Source organism: Muntiacus reevesi, chromosome 16 (genome assembly GCF_963930625.1).
Source record: "Muntiacus reevesi chromosome 16, mMunRee1.1, whole genome shotgun sequence".
NCBI lineage: Eukaryota > Metazoa > Chordata > Mammalia > Artiodactyla > Cervidae > Muntiacus > Muntiacus reevesi.
The window spans coordinates 41839431-41862937 of record NC_089264.1 but is presented as its reverse complement, the minus strand read 5'-3'; the positions used below and the strand labels follow the sequence as shown (position 1 = coordinate 41862937).

The window sequence follows — 23507 nt, the reverse complement described above, 5'->3', positions numbered from 1 at the left end:
TCATAAGTGGCTGCAGGAACAGGATGTAAACTTGAGCTAAAGTGTACATGAAAAACACTTTACAGTACTCTGTAGAAAGATTATCTAAAGGACTTAATTTAGATAGGAAGACTAAGAAAGCCCAGGCATTGGGCCTAATTTCTATTTTCTAGCTCCTTTACATTTAATATGGATAAGCATGAGATTGTACAGGGCTAAAGGCAGGAGGGCATGAAGAATGTTTTCCTCTTTCTCCCAGCCCAGAGCTCCAGGAAACAATAGATTGAATGATGAATGTTCTATTCAGTATCTTGCCAATATTGAATAGATGCCCCTCTATTCAATATTGGCAAGATCAGCACTAATTTTGATAACTGAATAGACTTATTGAGGGTCTAACACTTCCTAAAAACAATTATATTTAATGAAGCCAGGTCATTTGGCATTATTTGGATCTGAAGTTAGTACATTAAATTTTGTCCCTCAATGTTCATTCTGACATGATTTTTTAGGAAAAAAAAAATCTTTTCCCCCTTTATTAAAATCTCTAGTGGTCAGTGTGATTAGGTACCACTGATTTGAAACACCATTCTTCATGAACACAGGAAAGAGGATGGTGATTTTTTTTAAAAGAATCATTTGATGTTTCTTTGAAAAACATTTGTTGTTTCTTTCAATCTCAGAAGAAGAAAGCAAGTATGTAGCCAGAAATTGAGTCTGTTTTCTCAGTCTCTACCAGGAGCAATGCTATTTGCAAGAAAACGGAACCTGTCTTTCTAGAGAGATCCTTTTCTCTTGCTTTATTTCCCCTCTGAAATTAGGAGCCAATGTTTGTGACATCACTGGGTTGCTGTGGAAATGTTTATTTCACAGAGGATTTCGACCTCAAGTGGGGAATTTAAAAGAGGAAGTATGGAGTCTTGGAAAAACACAACTGGTTTGCATAAAAATGGGTAGCATTTTTGGAAGAAAGACTCAGAAAGAAAACAGTATAAATTACAGGTTGTTCCAAGTTTTCCTGAGAGGATCCAAACACTTGTAGGAGTACCTTACACTGATATGCCGATTTTTATTAGAATTCTACTTACTGTAAATATCTGAAAAAAGTTGGAGAGAGCAGGCTTTTTGCAGGGGGAAAAATTGGCTATTCAATTATTAAAATTGAGAGAAAGGTTTGGCTCTAAAATACCATTTTGGGGGCGGGCTTATCCATTTACAGTTTTATAACATACAATAGACTTAAGAAAATAGCTCCATTTAAAGAACTATGACTCAATGGGCCTGAGTTTCAATGCAGAAACTACAAAATCCTTCTGCGTTTTAAACTGTTAAATCAACAGAATGCCAAACTAGAACCTTTCTTCCTGCTGGGGCAGTATTGTCCCCTAAATCCACTTTCCAGTTCTCTCAGCCTAGCCTAGTTTGATGTAGCATTGACTTAGCTTAACTACAGCAACCGGCAAAAGGAAGTGGGTTTGCATTTGGGATGGGAGGAGGCGGCCACGGGTGTGTGTGTGCCTGCGTGATTGCGGGCGCGCGCGCGCGGGAGACGTGGGGCACCAGGAAAGGAAAAAAAAAAAATCGAGACGTAGCAACTATGTGAAAATAATTTCCCCGTGGCTGTAGGGAAAGCAATTTTAGGAATTAAAAATAAAAAATCTTCAAAGAGGCTGGGAGGAAGGCTGGACAGGAGGGTGCGGGGCACAGCGGGGGACATGTGCCTCCTCGCCGGCATCTTTTCTTTTCCTGTGCAGGCTTGGGGCGACCCCCTCCTTAACCACCCACCTATCCGTCGCCCCCTGCTGTCCCGGGGCCCGCGCGGCCCCGCGGGGATGGCCGTGGGGGGGCTGCAAAGGTCTGGCGGCGCGGGCTGATTTAGTGGCCGGGGCTGTAGTACAGGCTGTCCCCGGCAGCCGGCGGAGTCAGCGCGCCCACGTGACGGCCCCGGCTCTCCGGTGAGCTCCCCAAACAGACGCACACCCAGCCACACGCGCGCGCGCGCGCACACACACACACACATACACATACACACACGCACGCACCCTCGCGCGCACACGCCCGCCCGCTCTGCCTCTGCGCCCTCCATCCCGGCTCGCTCATTCTCTCGCCCTCTCGCTTCCCCTGCGGTCTCTCGCTCTGCGCGCACACACCACACTCACGCACACGCACACACACGCGCGCACACACGCAGCCGGCACAGGCAGCAGCGGCGGCGGCGGCTGCTCAAGTCAGGACGAACCTCTCTAGGTACCTTCTTGAGAAGGCGGCGGCGGCGGCGGCGGCAGCCGGAGCATCCCTCCTCCGCCGGAGAGGGAGCACCGCTGAGAGTTTCCGTTCCCTTTGCCGTTCCCTTCCCCCTCCTTTTATTTTTCGAGAGAATTTCTTCTTCGCTTATTGGTTTAATTTCATTTTGAAAATTTTTGGTTGCTTGTGTGTGTGCTTTTTTTTACCACCCCCCCTTTCCTCATTTTATTTGCATCCAGAGCATGGCGGGCTGCGGGCTGTCGGAAGACACCTTCTTCTCTTCCTTCTTTTACAACTACGGCTCCTCCTGGGAAACCCCTTCCAACCAGGTAAGGGCTGGCTCGGTGCCTGGCGGCGTCGCGCCCCATGCCCCTCGCCGCGCGCTCACTTGGCACTCGGCGGGGAGGCAGAGGCTTGGGAGGGGGTGGGGAGGCTGGGGGGCCAAGTGGGTCGCACCGTCTGGGTCAGTGCCAGCCGGCTAGAGGAGGTGTCCCCTTTCCCCCAGCACTAGCTCTTTGGTCTCCAGGGTCTGTCGCGTCCCTCCCTTGTCCAATCTGCCATCCAAACCTTCCCCTTCCAACCTCCCAACCCAGCGGGAACCAGAGAGCGAGGCAGGAGCCGGCACGTTACCCCGAACAACTCCAGGCAAAACCAGGGAACTCGAGCGCAACCTTCCCCAAGTCGCCGCGGGCGCCGCGCCCCTGTGCGCCCGGCGCCTGCCCGCCCTCCAGTTGCGCCGAGGGGCTGCAGAGCTGTGAGCCCCCCGCGACGTGCTGTTCCCCCTCCACTTCCCCCGGGGCCCCGAGCCACCTCTTTCCCTAAAATGGCTGCAGTCTCAAGTGGAGGCGTCCCCTGACCCCGAGGAGGGGGTGCAGAGTGGATGCTCCGGTGCCCCTGACCCCACGCCTCCCCCGGCGCGCGCAAGCACCCCACAAACACACACACTTAACTTTGATGACTGTGCAATGCAGTCCGGCTGCATCGCGCCCTCGACGCTCCCCGCCGCCGGCCTGCAGGTGTGCTTGTCGGTGTGACTTGGGGGGCGCGGAGAAGCTGGGGGGAGACGCCGGAAGGGGGGGCGTGGAAGATGGGTGTTAGCGGGCCACGGGTAACCTGGAGAGACAGGCGTGTGCTCAGGGTCTAGGGGTGCAAAAGCTATTCTGGGAGCCAGAGCGAGAAAGAAAGAGGGGGAAAAAGGCCTTTTAATTAAATAACTGTTGTAGTCTGCTGCCCCCACCGCTTGTTTGGTGAAAGTCTACAGGCATCTGTCATTTCCAAACTACACGGGGAAGTGGAGCTGGAGTCGAGGGAGGGGAGAGGGTGTGTGCGTGTGTATGTGTGTCTGTCTGTCTGTCTGTCTGTACGCGCACGAGTCCAGGCTGGGGAAAGTTAGGGCGGGAGGCGAGGTGAAGGAGCAACGGTGAAAGGCAGCAGCAACTCGGTGGGCGGTCCGGGGCGCGGGGGATTCCCGGGCCCGCAGAGCGAGAGCTGCCGGGGGTGCGGGCCGGAGGGGCGGGTGCCGGGGCGGGGGCGTCGAGGAAAAGAACTCGGTTCTGCCCGTCTCTCCCGGCCACCGGGGCGTCTCTTCTCCACAGCTCGCTCGCCAGCCAGGGCGGTTAGCCCGGCTGCCCGCCGCACTCGCCGGCTCTGGCGCGCTCCTTCTCGGGCCCGGGGCGCAGCGCGCTCCTGCGAGCTCCGGGCCAAAAAAAAAAAAAAAAAAAAAAGCCAACCCCGCAAAGCAAAACAACCGAAAAACGAGCTCCGCCGCCCCCGCAGCACCCTCAGTTTCCAAAAAGCTGAAATCGCCGAATTCGTAGTCGCCGGGCGAAGACCTCGCATCTCTGGCATGGGCTTTCCAGAAAGCGCCGTGGCCATCGAGTGAATAATACATAAGGGTGGCCCGGGAGCCTCGCAGAGGCTCCTGTCGCCGCGGCAGCAGCAGCGGGAGACGGCGGCGAGCTCTGGCCAGACTGCCGGGCTGCCGCCGCGGGTGGGGGCATCTGGGCAGCTCCGGGGAAGCGCGCGGGTCCCTGACCCGGCGCGGAGCTACGGAAGGCGGAGGGGCGGGGGGCGGCCCAGGGGCGTGAAGTTGAGGTTCAGGGTGAGGCAGCTGGCAAAGGGGGGGCCCCGCTGTGAGTAGAAACTTGGAGGAACTGCCGAGGTGGTCGGGCGAGCGCTGGGTTTGGGTAGCTCGAGGGGGGCCCCGCTGCTCGAGGCCGGCGCTGGGTGCTCTCTCCAGGCCACCCTGCCTTGTCTGGTGGGGTTCGGGTGCTCTCCATTCATTCGCGAGCTGGCTCCGGATTTGCCGAGAGCCAACGACCCCTCCGGCTCCGCAAACTCCAGGTCTCCAGGAGCGGGCGTCCGGGTGCCTGCGTGTGTGTGTGTGTGTGTGTGTGTGTGTGTGTGTGTGTGCGCGCGCGCGCGCGTGTGCGTATGTGTGTGCGCGCGTGCGTGTGTGTGTGTGATTGTCGATGAGTCAGAAACCAACCCCAGCTGGTCTTTGAGGACCGAGAGGTGTAGGAAAGGCTTGAGCCACAGTGCATCCCGCACAAGCCCGGCCGGGACTCGGGATTCCTCGGCCGCGCCGCGCCTTCCCCGCCCCCCACCCCGCCTCCCGCAGTCCTGGAGTCAGATGTATTAGGATAAGTTTCCAGACGCGTACCTCCGACCTGCACCTCCCGGCCGAGAAAGTCAGGCACTTGGTTTTTCTCCCAAGGAAGAGAGAAAGGAGACTTGGGTGTAGGGAAGCTCAGAGTGATACAGCTTTACAGCGATGGGAGGTTTGGCAACATTTTTAACGAGATAGGAAGCAAGTGGTTTGAGAGCGTAGCAAAGGGCTAGGGCCGGATTTTGCAAGACAGGCAATCACGTGCAAACTCCTTGGAAACCGAAGGAGGTGGGCGAGAGAGGGTGGTGGTGCGGGGCAGGATTGGAGTAAAAGAAGGAGCGAACCAGAGAAGGGGCGGGGGTGGCGTTTTAAAAAGAAAAGAGGAAAACTAGCGGTCTCTTCGGGTGAAGTTAGTTTAACTTAATTTGAAAAAACCTTTTCCCAAAAGGCAAGATCTTTCTTCTGGAAAGGGAAACTCACGTTGCTAAGAAAATCGGAAAGAATTTCTGACAAAGCAGCTGCTTTGTGCAGGGTGATTAGCTCGCGGGCCGGTACTGGGTGGCGCGCTACCCTGAGTGCTGTGAATTGCACGGTGGGGAAAGGGAGGTTATCGGAAATATTGATTGCTTCTTCCAGTGGTGCGGTGTGAACTTTAAGATAAAGTACAGAAACAAATGAGAGAGGTACATCATTAGAGAAAGGTGCCCTCAAAGTGCTACCGAGGCTTTAATATCTGGTGGTAGGGGCAGTTATTCAGGCAGTGCGTCCTACCAGGATTTGCGGCTTCTACCGTGGCCCTATCACCGTTTTCAGGGATGAAGAATATATAGGTATAAGGACCTAGTCTCTTATTGATCGCCAGTTTGCATTTTCAGCATTGGAACATGGGCAAAGGGCTATGAAACCTGCTCCTGAACTGTACCTTCGGAGAAAAAGGATTAATTAAACAAAGGCAACCCTAACTCCTATCTTGGACTCTAGGCAGGGCTGCTAGGGGGAGGCCTGGGCCAAATTTGAAAGAGTGAGACTTATTCATGATTTTTACCTGAATTCCTGCCAAAGGCTTACAAATCCTCCATTACCTAAAAATAGCAATGTTCTTCAAATATAATTTGTTTACTACACCTCAATTAAACATAAAACCCTGTTCCTAGTGTTAGAAAGTGCTTATGAAGGTAAGGATTCACTGTACTAAAAAAAAAGTCAAGCTTTTTATTTCTAGATCAATATGATATGCTCTCAACATTTAATACCATGTAAAAGGAGCCTTTTTACAACATCAATAGCAGGCAGGCATGTCTCCCTAAGAAGCTCTTTTCCTGGAATTACAAGGCATTTTGATTGCTTTCATTTTCACAAGAAACATGATTATGACACCTCTGGTTATAAACAAGCAAGTGAAAAAATTAATGAAGATGGGGGTTCTTCATATAGAGACCTGGAAATTTGGGAACAACTGGCGCGTTTATTCATCACTAAACACAAAAACCCAAACCCGGAAAACCCAAACACGAATCACTGCTGACTGGAAGGTTTTTACTTATCCTGTGACATTTTGTTATTAAAGCAGGGGGAGGCTGGGTTGGGGTGAATTTTTTGGAGAGAGCCCAATGTGTATTAGAGCCGAAACTGCATCTGTTACCATTTAAAAACTGGGAAATTCCATCTTATATCTGAAGAGACCATGTTGCAGAAATTTTGCACCCACTTGCCAACGTGCAAAACATACCCCAGTGAGAGTGGGGGCGGGGAAGCATCTGCTTAGGTGGAATTTATTTCTTCAATTAGAATGAAAACCCCAATTAAAGTGTGTATGTGAAATGTCTCTGATTTGGCTCAGTGTAGCAGACAACAGACCATTCTTTAATTTACAGTTTCACGCCTAGGGATGGCAGTAGTGCAAGCTTCCAGAACCCAACTCTATCTTTTTAGGTTGTGCTTTTTCAACCTGCAAGTCTCTCCCATAGTTGTTCAAGCTTTCCAACTCCATCATGAAGCTGACCGCGCACTGGTCGGTCCTGCTGGCAGCTTGGACCTGGGTCACCTTCTTTAGCTGTCCTGCTATAAGCCCAGATTGAAGCAGTCCAGGTCTATTATGATATTGAAGCAATCAACTGAAAGTGAAAAATGAAGCCAATTAGCTGACTGCTTGGGTGTCCACGAGGGCAGACATCTGACTTTATTCACCCGATTGACCGCTTCTTTAGCTACAGGGTAGCTTAAACCTGAGTTTGCGAAGAAAGCATCATCACCAGCAGACTTGACTGTGCTTTTTAACTTTTCTTTCTCTCCTGTCCCCTCCCCCCACCACTACTTCAAATTGCCAGACTAGAAATAGAAAATGGCATCCTTATAAGGACACACACTATCTTCTCAGAGTAGAGAGTGACTGTTTTGAATTCAGCCCTGGACTTTTGTTAGCCAAGACCTGTAATTCTTTATACTCATTCTATCTTTTCAAGCAGGATAGATGTTTCAGTGCAAAATCATTAATGGATTTGGGTAAGTTGTTGAATGCTTGTGCTGTCTATTTTTTTGGCGGGGGAGGGCGCTTGGCACTCCTTCCATGAATATGGATAGCTGAAGCAGAAGCTGTCCACTGAGGAACATTTCTTTTTTCTTTTTTAGGAATATTTCTTTTATCCAGTCCATGTACTATGAAGAGCTCAATATTTCCATCCCCTCCTTTTCTGGGTATTTTTTAACTCCTGAAGTGATAACACAGCTGAGATGAGCCAGAGCTTGGGAATGTCCTCCATTTGCAAGATTGTTAGAAAGTCAGTATCTTAAAGTTGAAAAAATGTAAACTCGGCTTCTTTTTTTTTTTTTTTAATTTAATTCTCCCGAAGATGAATGTATGAACTACAAACTAGTTTTTAGGTACATTTCTATAGACTTACCTTAAATACACTTTTGAAATCTCCCTCTAAATCCAGCTCACCTAATTCCACTTTTTTCATCGTTGGATGGATTTCTCCTATGTAGACAGAAAAGTAAAAGAGACCTGGAATAACCCGAGTTTGTTGTGGATCTTCCAGTAAAGGTAGCTTTTTTAAGGCACCAGTTTGAAAATATTGTTCTCTTTTCTGTATAAAGTTTCGTTAGCCTAAAACTTGGGAATCAAAGTGCAGTGACAATAGCTACCATTTATTAATACTGTTCCAAATAAAGTATGTGACTCATTTAATCTCCACAGCATACGAGTAAAATGCTTTTATTATTGTTCCCATTTTATAAATGAAGAAAGTAAGGCATAAGAGTTAAGTACCTTGCCTCAGACCTCAGTGCTAGTTAGGGACAAAACTGGGCCATCTTCCGCCTGCAATGCAGGAGACCTGGGTTCGATCCCTGGGTTAGGAACATCGCTAGAGGAGGGCACAGCACCCCACTCCAGTGTTCTTGCCTGAGAATTCCATGGGCAGAGGAGCCTGGCGGGCTACAGCCCATGGGTTTGCAGAGTTGGACACGAATGAGTGACTTTCACTTAATTAATATATAGCCAGATATAGTTCTGTTTGGGAATGAGGTAGAGTCTTCTCTTTAGGTGAAATCAGCCATAACCACCGGATGCTTTATTTTTTTTTTCTTGGCGATGGACTAAATGCTTGAGTTTACTATTCCTTTTGGGTTGAATTGTTGATCCAGGTTGAGAGATAGACAGGGTCTTCAGATTGCCAGCTCCCAATAGCAGATAATTATGGTTTAGTGGAGGGCTCTTTCTGAATGTATGTGGGTATCAGGAAAATATAACTTTATAGAAGAAATGTAATTCTAAGATACTTGAATACAATAATTTTATAAATAATCATTTAGATGCACCAAAACCCTAACTCATAATATATATGTATAGTTATGTTTGTGTGTGTGTACATATTTTTGAGTCATAACTCTCCTTTTATAAGCAAACTCATATCATTTTGGGTTTGTTCTGTATATAGTTGTGCTTGATATTAAGACTGAGATTTACCTTTCTGGTCACGGCCATGTTGTAACAGGTGTTTTCTGTACCAATTCATGCACCTAACATTTATGTCCATCATGAACTAATGCCTTTTAGTGGTTCATCCCTTGTATTGTGATCTTCCAAAATATAGTTGTGGGAAGGGGAGGGAAAACATTAAATGTCAGTAGTTACAGCAAGACAGTCTCAACGAAGAGGGCAAAGAGCCTCTCTCTAGTTTCACGTTCAGGCAGCCCTGGCGGAAATGTAAAAGTGCAGGGTTTGCATTGGAATGAGAATGGGGTCACCTACCCTTTGTAGTCATCATCAAGGAAGCAGAACTTCCTCCCAGAGAGAGAGACCATAGGAAATCAATGATCACACTTTGCTGGCGGAGAGGTAAATGTGGACAGCAGACGGCATTAAATCAAAAGGCAGCAGAAAAGTGATTTACTCCAGACGACAGTGTGGCTTTTTGGTTCCTTCAAAGAATTCACATCTTTGACATAATGATATTAAAATCTTTCTTTCTTTTGAGTTATATTTTTGCAAAAAAAAAAAAAAAAAAAAAAAGGAAAGGAGAAAATACCATTAGGTGATGCTATCGTCTTTTCACTTAAAGATTGTTTTTTAAGGAAAGCAGAGTGTCTGGAATAGGGGAACTACGTCCCCCACTCCCTTCTTTTTGTTTAAGAATTGACCTGATTTATTAGAGTTGCCAGATTTCTGTTTGTTTCTTTAGTCCATGTATTCCTTGACACAGAAGGGAAGTTTGCCATGGGGTAAGATTCACCTTGACAAGGTGTTGTAAAGGATGCTCATATGGGAGAGGAGCAGAGAAGGGGGTAAAGGGCAGTGTAGATGTGGAAGCTTAATGCAATATGCAAAACCAGTTGTGGGGTTCTAACATGCTGGCCCTCTTTAGCTTGCGATTCTGATTGCTTTGTGAGCACATCTTCCTGTAGATTTGAAATATCGAACTGCAGGTAATAGCTGTGGGGCTAAGAATGTCTGGCTTATATCTGGGAGGAGATGAAACATCCATGTAATCTCTTGCCTGAAAGCGTATTGGAAAGTGTGTTAGTTGTGTAACACCGAAACAAAACAAGTCAAAAAAGCACAAAGAAAAGAAAAACTCGCACCGACACCCCCTACCACATTTTGATCCAATTTATTATTTCCAGTAGCAGTTCAGTCCCTAAAGTTAACAATGAATGATTATGATTCTGTAGTTTCGTTTACAGCATAAATTAGCATTTTGTTTTCTGTTACAGCTTTTGAATGAGGAATTATAATGTATAATTTGCTGAAAATAGATGTTATCATCTCTTAGGATGAGAACAACCACATAAACTTGAACAAATGATAAAAATGGAATCAATTACATTTCAAATGGAAGTAGTTTACAAACCTCCAAATACAGAAGTGGCAGTAGTAGCTGGTTATTGTAACAAATAATTAGTTTTTTTAAACAACATTTATTGGATTCCATTGACGATTTGGTAATTGTTCACAGTCAACGGTAGCCCTCCCTCTTCCAAAATGAAATGTGGCGTGGAATGACTGCATTTTATAAACCACAGTTTGCTTCATTATTTAGTGTTGCAACCAGAATGTATATTTTTTGCAGATGTAACCCTTTCTGAATAATAAGAAAACAGTGAATTGACTAAAATGATGCCGCCAAGCCTGGTTGGTGACTTAAGATAAACACCCAAGGGCTCATGGGTGAGAGTGATTTCCGTTTGCAAAGAAGGAAAAGAGGCATACTGCCAGAATGGATGTGTGTATCTCTGCGTGTCTGTGTGTAAGGGGAAACTTTTAAATGATTTATCAAATAATAGATGAGGCATCATTTTACATCAGCAAGAATTCATTTCTCTGTCCCATTCCCATCGCTGTACTTCCCATTCCTTTTCCGTCCTGTCTTGTTCTTTCTCTGTAAATCTCAGCTCCCTTGCCATCTCAGAAGCTCCTTGTGGGAAGAAATTATGCCTTCTTCACCTCAGGATCCCTCGTCATGCCTGGCCTGTTGTGGACAAAACAGATGTGTTAGAAAATGGTTGAAATTTCAGAAAGCTTTTATACCATTAAGTGTCCCTTTGTTTATTTTTTATTTCATTTTTTAAAAGTCTTTACTGAATTTGTTACAACACTACTTCTGTTTTCCGTTTTTGCTTTTTGGGTGCAAGGCGTGTAGGGTCTTAGCTCCCTGGCCAGGAATTGAACCTACACTCCCTGCGTTGGAAAGTGAAGTCCCAACCACTGGACCCGTCAGGGAAGCCCCTGTCCCTTCATTTATATATATATATTGTTCTTTGCTCCACCTCTTAGGATAATGAGGACAATTCTACAGTGTCATTTTTGAAAATGGGAATTTGACTTGGAGAGTAAATGAATCCTGCCTTCATTGAAGCGTCCCCAGGGAAGAAGATTATTGGTTTACCGTAGGCTCACTAGACCTCTTAATTTTTAAAATGAAAAGTTATGAAGTATATATTTAAATTAATAAATTCAGAAAAGATAAGGGCAGAAAAGTGGGGATCTGAGGCATTGTAATTTTAATTTTTTATTTTTTGGTAACTGCTACATGCTGAGTGGATCATTCATTTTTGATTATTTCTAAAAGATTAATCTATTTCTTTAAAGTTAATATGCAAAGAAATATGTTCAACATCACTTTATTTTTAGATCCCACGATTTAGTCTGAAACAAATCAGTGGTGCATTATAAACACACAAGAATGTATCTAATGACAGGAGTCAGGCTGAACAGATGCTAAAAAAGATGCTTCATGTGAAGTCAAGGGAGCTGCAGGAGGGAACGGAAAAAAATCTCTAGAAGTTGGAGGGCTTGTGAGGTGAACACTATAGAGACTCCTCACCCATCAAATATGTGCTTGTGTAGTTCAAAGCAGAAGGGACTCCATTTGCTTCTGCACAAAAGTAGGAATGATGACATCCATCCTCTAGGATGGTTGTTAAAATTAAGTGAGACCTTGGACCTGGAAAGACCTTTGCTATTGACTAATAAAGAGCTGAGGCAATGTTCAGTCTTATCCGTCAATCCTCAAATATTTATAGAGTCCCTTCTGAGCACGCACTGATATGCTAGCCCAGCGGTGTGCCTGGCGCATAGGAGAGCCTCGGTACATTAGACTGAGTCGATAATAGAGTTCTTGCATTGAACACTTACTATAACATTTCAGAAGACTTTCAAAGTGCTTTACGTAGATTAACTCATTTTGTCATCAAAATAACCCTAGAGGTAGGTACTCTTATCAGTGCTGCATATTACCTACTAAAAATGAGAGAGTCGAGGTTCAGAGAGGTGAAGTGACTTAACCAAGATCACACAGCCAATAAGAGCCAGTAGGCGGTACAGTTAGGATTTGTGTCTCTCATGTCGAACTTCTGAGCACATGTTTTAATTTTAACCACCATGCTCGGCTGCCTTAAGGTGGGTGCATCGATGGGTGACAAGGAAATCAAAGATGAATAAAAACCTGCCACCTTCAGCGGGAATGTGGCTTTCAGGTAGAGCCTCTCTTCTATGGAGAGTAGGCTAGAAGATGGGTAGTACTTTGAGAAGAGATCAGACAACGTGCTGTGGTCATCTGGATGATGAAGAGTTTCTTTTTGGCTGGAAGAATCACAGAAAATTTTGAGGAGGCAATTGCATTTGGTTTGGGCTTTGGAAAACAGAGAATTTGGGCAGGTGAGAATGAGATAGAGGGGACGTTTCTGGTAGAAGGAAAGCACAGGAGGAATTTGTCAAGGTTGGGTTTTTTGTTGTAGTTCTTTTTTCATTCAATGAAATTTATTGGGTACCTACACTTTATTGTGTTTGTCCCTGCCCTCAGGAGCTTTAATTTAGTAGGAGAGACATAGATCACATAACATATGATATATATATATATATTTAAAATATATGTAATATATGTTGCATATAAATTATTTTGTATCTGTCTCCGTATGTATACACATATATCAGTCTATCATCTATCCTTCCTTCCTTCCTTGCAGCTGTCAGTCATCTCCTTTAAACTGTGTGAGGTGCCAAGAAAGAAAAATAAAGAATGTTATATATAGAGAAGAAGGGGCTTGGGGGGAGGGTCTGCCCTACTCATTATTTCAACTTTAGAAATTCGCAGAGCATCTTCCAAGGGTGAATTCACCTCCTGCCACCAGTGACCTCCCTCCCTCTCTCTTAGCAAAGGGGCAGGGAGCTGGCCGAGTTGGGTAGATGTGAGTTGGTAGTCTCAACACGAGAGCTGCTTTCCATTCTCTTCTGTCAGGAGCAAGCAATAAAGCTTTCAAATTTAGTTGAAAGTTCAGATCTTTGCATCGGTTAAGATCTGCTCTGTTGACAGTGTCAAGAGAACAGTTTAATTAGTAAATCAAACATTAAGTTTTATTTTGGATCTTATAGCCCTTTACTAGATGGCTAAATTTTTTTCTGGATTAAAATTAATCATCCAAGCTAGAAAGTGAAATAGCCTCTGAAGTTGGGAACATACTCTGAGGCCCATGTAGCAGTGCTAATGAAATCCTTTACTTCTTTCTCCTTGTGATGCCAAACTAAAAGGGTGGCATAGTGTGCAAAGAGCTGGGAAACAAAAATGTGAAAGAGAGTGGAATCATCTTTACAATGTCAAATGCTTATTGTTTTAGGAAGTAGGCCTCCATTGCTAATTGATATTTTTGCTCTGCTAGTAACAGATTCATTAGGAATCATTTTAAAATTATTTCCCCCAATTAAACTGGTCTTAAAAAACAAGTTTCTAAAAAAAATTCAGTGAGTTGATTCCTATTTATGTGCATTAAAATAAATATTCTTTCATCTTACCAAAATTTTCTTTCCCAAATTCATCCTTTTACTGTAAGTAGTAAAATTGAGTATGATGATGTTTTGGGGAGTGTTTATAAACTGTAAAATGTTCTCTTAGTCGTTATCATTATGATGGAAGGAGAGCTTGTCTTCTGAAACCATTTCTTTTTATTACAGTAGCATTGAATACACACCCAGAAATAAAGTAAATGTTAAATAATATGCATTACACTCACTTAGGTAGTTATTTTTTAAATGTTTGTTTACAGTGATATTAAACATTTGCGTTATGGGGCCTCACTCCAGGAATAATGACGAAATCTGTTTTAAATCTCTATCTCTTCTGTAACTGATTCTGTCATGTGATCTCTGAGGGTTTCTCAGAAAAGCATATACTGAGGTCGTTTTAGGCTAATGAGTCTTTCCCAAGCATTACAGAGTTGTTTAAATAAAGTAGAGAATGTCCTGCAATATGAGAGCCTTTAGAAATACTCGAATATCCCTCTTTTCAGGAGAATTTTGGGAAAATGCCTATTCTTATATTTGGGCATATATGGTATTTAAGAAGTCTTCATAAATAGTAAGCACTGCTTGAATGCTTGTTGTTCTAATAAGATCTAATAAGGTCTTATATGTCTGCTATATTTAAATAGCTGCAGCTTTTTCTTCGTTGATTTATAAATGCCTTGAGTTTTAAAAAAAAACATTATTTGGATAACCTGCATATTAAATACAGTGCAGGGCACAAAATATGTGCTAAAATCTTTATTGATCATTTGAAAAGAAAAATAACCTTTGACTCCTTCTGGGAATTTACAGATATCAGCCCCTGTTTCAAAAAGGATCAGAACATAGAGGTAGGAACATTCCTTTAACCACCAACCCAAAAAGGACTTTTGCTAAAAAGAGAGTTTTCTCTTCAAAATGAGGACAAATACTTCTTTTGTTCTGCATTTTCAAGAACAGGGAATACTTTCTTCCTTTATACTTCACTGCCTAATTTAAAAAATATATTTAAACCTGATTTTCTAAGGTACTGTTTTGGAATATCTTATATCTGGAAACTGATAAAAGCATGGTATTAATTTTTCTTATTACAGATATGATACATTTTTGTTTTGGAGATTTTTCTTAGGTTCAGAGAAAAGAGGAAAATCAAAACCATATATATTGCAAACATCTAAAGATAATCACAGACACTATTCTAATGGATATCTTTTCAGTCTTTGTTCTAGGCCTACACAATATTTCATTTTTAAATTGGTATCATGTATAAGAAATTTTTTATTTTTATTTTTTGTAAACAATTTTATAGCCTGATTTTAGATGAATAAATCATAACTAACTTGCCACATAATATTTCATATGCCTCTATGTCCCTTTTACTGTCTCTGCAGTATTTCATTGTATGATTATCAGACCATTTATTTAACTATCTTCCTAAATATTGGGTTTTTGGGTTGTTGACAATTATGGCTAAACCTGGGGCAATATCTATGATTATTTCTTTAGGATAACACCCAGTAATAGAACTGCTGGGTGAAAGGACATGCCTTTTTTAAGACTTTTGTGTTAATTGTTTCTTGGAAGAGATGCACTAGCTTATACTCCCAGCAGCTGTGTGTCAGATGGAGGCTATTAGGAGATGAGTCCTTGTGTGACAGTATTGTCTTTGTCCATTTGAAAACTTCAAAATAAACCTTTTGAATGACCATGTCAGTCAAGAGGTCATGCTTATAATAATGACTTTTGTTCATCTTTAATTTTTCAGATTCTTTGGGCTGTTAGAATAAAACTCTGGTTATCAGATGAGCGTTTGTCTCTCTCTTTCTAGGGCATATTATCTCTGTAAAACCTCCTGGCTTGTGTTCTGTTGTGATCTACAGAGAAAAAGCTTTCTTGTTCCACTCATGGAACTACTTAAACTTCAAAACAAGGAATACGTCTAGATGCTAAACAGTATCTCTGATCGTGCCTGAGATAATTCCAAGGAAAGAGGAATGTTGACTGTATACTAAGGCATCATTGTTGCTGGACCCAAATATGACTAATTGGCCTGGACCCAAATATGACAAATCTTAGAGATATCTGTGAAAACAAAACTCCTATACAAAAGTGATAATGATTCAATTCCCCAGTGAAGGACATTATCATTTCTCTCAGACTCTCTCTCCCCACTGTCTTCATCTGTTGATCTCCTTCAAACTTTTTTCCATAGGGTTTCTTTGGACCCTTGGTTTATTGCAATATAAATTCCCTTTCTCTAAATCTTGCCTTTGTTATAAGTGAATTCCTCATTAAGAAAATACAGTTTTGGGGGGCAGTAGCTGTTTATTTGTTCACACCCCTTAGGCCCAGAGGAGCTGTGGTCATTGTTACTTCCAGAACATTACTTGACCACTATAACACAAAACCATGCAGTTCCTATAGCCCCCCGGGGAAATTCCCAGAGACTGCATCCTACCTTTCTTGCTGGCCATCTTATCTTCCTGTCCCTTCCCCCTTTCTCCTGAAGGCTCACGCACTTGGCTAATGTCTTCCCTCTCCCCCAGCTGTCATCACCAGGGTGATCTTCAGCGTTTGTGCATGGAGGATGGACTCAGTGGCTTAGCCTCAGAGTTGCAACACTTCACCTCCCACAATGCTTTGGTGACCCAGTTATCTCGCCCACACCCTGGCCTTATCCTTTGGAATAGCTCTGCTCCTGGAACCTTAAACTCCAGCGTCATTGTACATGACACCAGCCCCATAGCTTTCTGCTCCCTCACTCATTTATTTCCAAGATTGCTGATCCCAGTACTACCCTCCCTTTCTCTCAGCTCATCAGTCATACTTTCTCTCTCTCTCTCTCTCTTTTTTTTAAGCCAGCACAGAAACCATGATATATCACTTTAACCGCTCTCTTGCCAAAACCTCAAAGCCCGTAATCCTTGTCCTTCTATATTTGTCCTCAAAATCCCAGTCTTGGGTCAGTCCAGCCAACTGCCTTGTTTGTTCTACATACAAACTGTTGCAGGCTGTTGGAAAAACCCAGTCATACTAACGAATGTGATTTTTATTGTACTCAAGTTCAGTGCCACTCACCAAGCTCTGTCGGGGTCATCACTGTCTGTATCTGCAACTCCAAACATTGCCAACTCTCCTCAACTCCGCCTACCACTGGTTCCCTTCTCAGGTGAGGATTTGTGGCCACCCACTGTGAACTCCCTCAGCCTTTTGTCTCATTTCTGGACATCTCCATCTTTTCATTCCCCTCTCATTTTCTCCAGGACTTTGATCCATAGTTATGGCTTCGTGATTCCATACACTTAGGAATAAATTTATCACTCCCATCCTGAAAAATTCCCCCATCAACCTTTCCTTTCCCTTTAGATGGTGCCTGTCTCCTTTTGCTGGATGGCTTGAAGAGCTCAGATGATATGACTGTACATTTCAAAGTCATGAATTCACATGACTGCGAGGCTGGTTTCTCTTTGTGGTCCACAGATTCCTGGAGCAAAGAGGTAAATAGTGATCCAGGCAGATAACCTATCTGCCAGCCTCAGCAGGAACCTTGTAGATAAGCATTGTTTCCAAATCCTTCCCTCCTCTCCCACTATTTCTAACTTCCTCTGATAAGGGCTCCACCATCACTACCATTATCCCCTCTCCTGGGAATGACTTCATAATTCCCAAATACTGGGACTCTTATTAGTTATATGAAGTGAAGTGAAGTGAAAGTCTCTTAGTTGTGTCCGACTCTGTGACCCCATGAACTATACAGTCCGTGGAATTCTCCAGGCCAGAATATTGGAGTGGGTGTCCTTTCCCTTCTCCAGGGGATCTTCCCAACCCAGGGATCAAACCCAGGTCTCCTGCACTGCAGGTGGATTCTCTACTAGCTGAGCCAGAAGAGAAGTCCAAGAATACTGGAGTGGGTAGCCTATCCCTTCTCTAGCGCATCTTCCCAACACAGGAATCGAACCAGCGTCTCCTGCATTGCAGGCAGATTTTTTACCAACTGAGCTATGAGGGAAGGCTTATTAGTTATGTGTGTATATATACATACATATAGATATTTCTGTGACTCTGTTGAGAAGTTCCTTTGATTTCTGTAGCATCTTCCTGTCCTTCATTGCGTCTTCTCCTCTCATTGACTCGCGAGCTTTGCTTGACCTTAAGTGTAATGTTCCTGGGATCCCCACCCCGATCTCCCCTCCTTTTACTGTATTCCTGCTGTCCTGTGGCAGTCTCCTCACCCATGGAAATCAGTCACATATCTGTCTTTCAGATTTCTATTTCCAGGCACCATCTCCTTTCTGAATTCCATAACTGTTTAACCAATTGGTTACTTGATTGTCCCAAACTTTCCTGGTGGCCCAATGGTAGAGAATCCACTTGCCAATGCAAGGTGCGGGTTTGATCCCTGAGTCAGGAAGATTCCCTGCAGAAGGGAGTGGCAGTCCACTTCAGCATTCTTGCCTGGGAATTCCCAAGGACAGAGAAGCCTGGTGGTCTATAGTCCATGGGGTTGCAAAAAGCGTTGGACACGACTTAGTGACTATAAACAGGAACAACATGATATTTTAAGCACGGTGTGTCGAAAGATAGGATTCTTTATCCAGATTGTGTTGCTCTTGAATTCGTTATTTGGGTGAAAGACAATTATACTCATCCTGTATATCAGTTAACTTTTGCAGTATACCAAACCACCCAAAACCTTGTGTCTTCAAGCAACAACCATTTTAAAATGCATAATTATATGGATTAGCAATGTAGGCTGCGATCAGCTGCGTGGTTCTTCTGCTGGGTCCAACTAGGTTCACTTATGTCTGCAGTCGGCTAGCTGTGGATGGCCTCACTCATACATTGGGCAGATGGCTGGCTGTTGACTGGGGATATAGAGATATGAGCCATGTATCCTTGTATCCATCTTCCAACAGGCTGGCCCAGGCTCATTACTATAGTAGTGACCACAGGATTCCCAAGAAAAGGAAGAGAGAGGAAGCTGCAAGATCTCTAGAGGTATAGGCTTAGAACTTATAGAACACATCACTTCTGTCTTATTCTGTTGGTCAAAGCAAGTCAGAAGGCCAGCCTAGATTCAGGGAGTGGAGAAGTATATTCTGCCTCTTGATAGGAGGAGCTTCAAGGCCACACCACGAGAACATGCATGTGTATGGTGGGTGTTGGAGATGGGGTGAGTGGAAGGGAATTAGAGGCCATGTTTATCATTACTAATCTCATGATCCAAGTCTGCCAGCATCTCTTGCTTTCCTTCTCCTTTCACTTCCAGTCAGCCATCAAGTTAGGCTGCTTATGCCTTTATGATAACACGCTAATGTGTTCCTATCTTCAGCTGCTGGTCTACTTAATTTGTAAGCTTAACCTCTGTGTTAGTTGGCTAGGGCTGCTGTGCCAATGTGCCATGGGCTGGGTGGCTTAAACAACAGAAACTTATGTTCTCATAGTTTTAGAAGTCCAAGATCAAGCTGCCAGCAGGCTTGCTTGCTTCTGAGGACCACGACTGAAGGACCTGTTTCAGGCCTCTCCGCTAGGCTTCTAGGTGGCTGTTTTCTCTGTGTCTCTTCATGCTGTCTTCCCTCTGTTTGTGTCTATGTCCAAATTTTCTTCTTCTCTTAAGGACACCAGTCATATTGGATCAGGGCCCACCCTAAGGGGCTCATTTAAGTTAATCACACCTGCAAAGATCCTGTTTTCAAATATGGTCACATTCTGAGTTATTGGGGGTTAGAATTTCATCATGAATTTTTTTTTGGTGGCAGACACAATTCATTCCATGTTAATTTCCCCAGCATCCTCTGCCTCGTTGTAAAACAGCATTCTGATAGTGCTAGGGCTGAAGTCTCAGGTCCTTTGGTAGTGCAATTAGTGCCAAGCGATATATTTTTTGCCATTTTTAAAAAATGTCTCTCTTAATAGACTAAGCTTCATGAGGGTCGCACACCTTGTCTTTGCGTGTCCAGCACTTGGAACACAGACCACCAATCAGCAGTGGTAAATTTGAATGCATGACTTCCAGTTTATGAAAAAAATAAGTAAAATTATCTTTTGATTCAAGACCCTGGGGGAATGATCCTCCAGAAACAGTGATCTCAAATTTGTAATTTAGAAAAGAATGGTGGATGATGTGACTTGAGTGCTTTTGGCTGACTGTGAGCAAGGGAGTGAGACAATTCTAGCCTCCACCCAGTTCAAGTCATGTTATAACGACTGCAGAATGACTGAAGGATGTGATTGAGAGAACAGAACTTGTTAGACCCATGTATGTGGTTATAATACATTCTGTTAACTAAAGAAAAAAGCTGAGACTGTATTGCAGATGACAGCAATGTCAGACGTTTCTGAAACAATATGTATTAGCGTTTTCCAGAGAAACAGAACAAATAGACAGTGTGTGTGTGTGTTTTGAGAAAGAGAGAAGTATTTTAAGAAAATGGTTCATACAAGTGTAGAGGCTTGGTAAGCCCAAACTTTGTGGAATAGATTGTCAACCTGGAGAGTTGCCATTGGAGCCCCAAAACCATCTGATGGCAAATTCTTGTACAAGGAGGTCAGTCTTTGTCTATTAGGGCCTTTAACTGATTGGATAGGACCCATCCACACTGTGGAGGGTAATCTGCTTTACTCATGGTTACCAGTTTAAATGTTAATCTCATCTAAAAAGCACCTTCACAGACACATCCAGAATAATGTTTGGCCAAATATCTGGACCAGCCAACTTGACTTATACAAACTAACCTGGTTCCATGAATATAATGACCGGAATGTAGCCAGAGGATTGGACAAAATAAATAATAGGAGAGACTCTTGTTGAAAATGCCGTGAGGGTCTTGCCTGATTTAGATGTTAGCCAGCATTTGAAAAAGATGTTCTGTAATCTAAAAAGGAGTAGTCACATAATTTTCTGTAGCTTGAGTAGAAAATATGATGAGCCCTGAGTGTTTAAGAAAACTTCAAAATCCTTATTTTATGATGAATTTAATTCCAGTTGATAAGACATAACACAAATATGGCTACTGTATTTATTTTTATGCAAACATGAAGTCAAAGTTTATGCTATATGCTGAGAAGGAGTATTATAGATTAAACAAAATCATGAAAATCAAAGTATTATTTGTGAGAAACCCAAGTTGGAGTGCTGATTATTATAGCTTAGTTATCATCCTTTACTATTACTCTTAGATCTATTTGTGATTCTAATCAAATCCCGTGTAGTTTCTTGTATTTAAACAGACTCAGAAGAGTTATGAAAAGAAATAATTATTTTCTTAGACAGTTTTTGGATTCTGAGAAAGTCTTTCATAACAGGAGAGGCCTTTGTGGGTGGTCATTTAAGAGGCAATAACAGGCATGAAGCTATATTTCCATTAAATCTTAAAAACATTTACAAGGGTGAGGAATTTGGAACAAGCAATTTTTTTCTTCAAATGGCCGAATATTCAGATGATGAAATACTGTCTTCAAAGATGTCTGTAGGCATCTGGCCCAGACTTAATATGCAGTGTTTATGAAATCAAGGGAAGCGAGAAAGGTTACTTGTAATGATGAATTCCACACCGTAGTTATTAATTCTGTCATCATTTTTACTAGTGAGTATAATTCAGCCTTCAGATTTCTCCATTTTTACTGGGAAGGAAATAATCTCTGCAATATTTGCATCTTCTCAGGCAGATTTGTAAAAGGATTCTGTGTGGCTTCAAAGTTTTGACCTCTCCAGATTGAAATCTCTCCATATAGAAGCTCTAAAAGGAAGCCTAAGTAGAGTGGAATGGTGAAGGCCTGGCATTTTATAGTCAGCTCTGCAAGTTTTCTGATCTGTGAAATGGACATTATAACATCTGCTTTCCGAGGTTATTGTAAGAGTTATGTAAGATAATACAAATGAAAAGCTTAGTGCTCGTGTGGGGTACATCAGAAGCTTCAGTGGTGATGTTAGTATTTAAGAAGACAGAGAGAGACAAGTGCGGCATAGGTGAACAGATGCTAACTGGGATTACAAGAGACAGTTTTGGGGAAACCATCATATCCAGTTGACCCTGTTTTCCCTGTCCCCTTCTGTATTTGTCTCCACAGAACATGTTGGTAATGGTAGGTTTCAATAAAATATTTTCTAGAGACAAACATATTTAGTCTTTTGCTGGGAAGCCTTATGCCCTAATAATACATACAAGTCAGATCAGGTCTAGAAGTTCTGTTGTCTCCTTCAGATTTTCATGTTTTTTTTCCCTTGTTTGCAAATAAAATGGAAAAAAAAATTGCTCATTTATTTTCAGGAAATACAAACATGTAATACCAAAGAAAATTAGAAGGTAAAACTCCAGAATAACATGATTCCTCAGAAAATACAATCCAATTATAGGAGACAGGTAATATCCAGTTCTTTTTTTGGTTGACCTATAATAAATGCAGATTGCATAGGTATTTAACACAGAGTGGTATTTCAAACCCAAATGGTGACTATTATTTCCATTATCAGGGAAAAAGTAATGTTAAAGTAGAAATTAGTATTTTGAACTTATAAATGGGAAAAAATTTTTTTTGAACAAAACTACCTGAAAAACTATAACTCTTTCCATCTCAAGTTAGAGGAGTGTTCTCGCCACAGATATTTTTGGAGGCTCGATCATGTTCCAGACACTGTTTTAGAACCTGAATAGACAGCAGTGAGCAAGAAAGAAAAAAACAAAAACCCGGGCTTGGGTGGCATTTATCATCTTGCAGGTAGAGACAGAGTAAAAACAATAAAATTACATGGAGGCACAAGATAATTTCTGAAAGTGATAAGTGCTGTGATGATGGTAAAGGAGAAAAAGGGTAAAATGATGGGATCAACAGTGACGGGGACACTGTGTGTGAGAGATGGAGGGGGTGGCCAGGCTAAGGGTCATCAAGGGGAGACCCCTGTGGAGCTTCTGTAGGCTGACCTCCCTTGGACAGCACTTCTGATGTGGCTGCAGCTAGGTGAATGAGGGGATGTGGCCAGAGATCAACATAGAGGGAGTGGAGCCTGGATTCCACCAGACTGCGGGTGGATGTGAGTTTAGAATCCATCCTCGGTGACAGGAGGATTCACTTGAGATGTATTAGCAGGGGAGGGACACAGTGGTGATTTAAGTTTTCAAAAGATCACTCTGTCCACTTCGAGGAGGAGGAGAAGGGGTCTCTGGTAGAGACAGGGGTGAATCAGGGGCAAGAATGAACCGTTGGTGGTAAAAGAGAGATGATGGAGGCAGGGACTGGAGATGGAGAGTTGTTTTCTTAAACAAAGAAGAGTTTGGGCAGCTGCCTCAGTTTCCCAGCGTTGTAAGGACATCAGAGCGTCTGGTAAGTAGTTGGATGATAGATCTGAAGTGGGCTCCTCAAACATTAAATGGTGGGCAGATTTTCAGTGGCACCTTCAGGGCAGAAGCCCATGGATCTCTCTGATTGGCTGGATTCAGAGAGATGAGAACGAGTGCAACTCCAGTGGACACACTCTCTACCCTTGCCAACACCCTGGGGATTTTAGAAACAAGTGTTTAAAATGTTTAAATGAACAGTCCTCTGTGCTGTTGGTTCCTGCAGAGAGCAATTGCCCAATCTGAAGAAGGGCTTGGTGCTGGAGTCTTTAGAAGCTGCCAGTTGTTGCCTAGATGTTCTGTGGGGAAAGGTGTCTTCTGGGGCTGTATCGTGCCAATGTTTCCTCCTTTTGTTTGCATGGAAGAAAACCCACTCAACACACACACACACTCTCACTCACTCACACACACACAAGGCTTTAGTTGTGTGTATGGCAAGATGTATGGCAAGGATCCAGACACATCATGGGATTCAAGGTCAGGAAGTGAAGTGAAGCCATGTGTCGTGTGAAGCAGGGCTGGGTGCTGCAGTGTTGGGACAGGGGCTGCATGCCCTCACTGTCTT

The 23507-nt window shown here is 43.4% G+C and overlaps 1 protein-coding gene across 1 annotated transcript in view; it reads left to right on the top strand.

Moving 5' to 3' along the window:
- The first annotated feature begins 2067 nt into the window (after positions 1-2067).
- The window catches only part of PPARGC1A (PPARG coactivator 1 alpha), a 690475-nt gene continuing 669035 nt past the window's right edge, over positions 2068-23507 (top strand). Inside the window, exons 1-2 of the mRNA XM_065907304.1 lie at positions 2068-2226; positions 2463-2552. The gene's annotated coding sequence lies outside the window, so the exon portion shown is untranslated. The remainder of the gene's footprint in view (positions 2227-2462; positions 2553-23507) is intronic.